Raw genomic sequence first — 1,736 nt, 5'->3', positions numbered from 1 at the left:
TTTTTAATCTATGCTTATGCAGCACTAAAATTAATCAGAGTTAACTCGATTAATTTCACAGTCCTAATATAATATAATATAATATAATATAATATAATTGACCCATCACATAAACACCCACGTGGAGAGTGGGCAGATATCAAATAATTTTATTATGTGTCTTACACCATAGTGTGGCTTACAACACATCAAAACTACACAAACAAGCAGGCAGACATAAATATTCCTCCAACAAAAAGTGTCCTCTTCCTGAGGTACCAGCCTTTAAAATAAACTGGGCTAACTGAAGATCAAAATACTTAAATTAAAAACTGCACTTTATCTTCATCAGTAAAATAAAGAAAATCTGAATAAACATCAAGAACTTGATCAAATAGTGCATTTCTCAAAATTGTATATGAAGTACAATAAAACAAAAAGTGCACTTTTGTTTCAGTTTCACCCAAATTACATAAAGAACATAAACGATCCTCTGGAACTGAACAAAATCGACCAGTTTCCAGAACCAAAGGCAGATCTAAGCTGTGAACTTATAACTTTCTGACCTTCCACTTCACAGCTGCCCTGATCCTAATCCTCATACTGAATCAGTTAATCCAGCTCCTGCCTGACCTCTGACAGATAAGTTTATAAGTTGTCAGGCCGAGCAGAAACACAGCTGAATCTCTGGAAACACTGCAGACTCACACGACTCAGGTTCAAAACTCACCAGACTGAGTTGAGGCAGTGAATCTGAGTAACAAATGACATAGAGCAATAAAAAAGTAATTAAACACACATGTGTTCAGTGTGTGACTGATTTGTTTCATGCACATGCAATGTTAATGTGCTTTTCCAGACACAACTAATTAAAGGTTCAACATATTTGTGATTCCTCTAATAAATAAAATGTAATGAGCATTTTTTTAATCAGATGAACGCCTAAATGAAACTTTACTTTGTTATAATGTGTCTTACTGTGACTCCACTTGTCTCGTTTGATATAGAAGATGACTGTTCACCAATGAAGACTCTTTCCTTAGCTTCACYGCTATGGCAGGTCATTTTAGCATAAAATCGGTTTCGTCTGACTGTAATTACATTCTTGATTTCTAAAAATGAGTTTTGACTAGGAATAACTACATTTTGACTACCTGGAATGTTAATGTAAGATATCTGTATTAACATCCTGACTAGTCATTATTCCAATTCAAGATATCTTAAAAGGAATTTAGTCAAAATACCTATTTGAGATATCTTGAATAACAAATATGACCAGTTATAATTCAATTTCAGATATCTGGAATGGAAATGTCGTGAATCCGATGTTATGCTAAAAGGGCTTGCCATACACCTAAACCTCAATGAACTCTACAAGAAGCAGCTGAACAGGAGCTGTCAATCAAACCGGCCCGCCCATCGTAGAACACAACAAAAAATTTAAACACAATCCTCACATAAAGTCTGCTACACCTGCTGAGTAATGAACCAGGACCTAAAGTTTTAAGAACTTCTTACACAACWTAATGTTTTACACTTCATCAGCAGGTTGTTCTGTTTTTATCCACACAGAGTTGTAAAGCAGATTTGTTACTGTACTTAAGTAGAATTTTTGGGTATCTGTACTTTACTTGAGTAATTACTTTTCAGCCTAGTTTTTACTTCTACCCCTTACATTTTTTTAAAAATGTCAAGAAGTAGAAAGTCATTACTTTTATTTCATTTTTGCTTGTTTTCATTCCAGCTTGTTATTGTAC

The sequence above is a fragment of the Austrofundulus limnaeus genome, unplaced genomic scaffold, assembly GCF_001266775.1.
Source record: "Austrofundulus limnaeus strain Quisiro unplaced genomic scaffold, Austrofundulus_limnaeus-1.0 Scaffold346, whole genome shotgun sequence".
Taxonomy (NCBI): domain Eukaryota; kingdom Metazoa; phylum Chordata; class Actinopteri; order Cyprinodontiformes; family Rivulidae; genus Austrofundulus; species Austrofundulus limnaeus.
Note: the sequence above shows the minus strand (reverse complement) of the source record.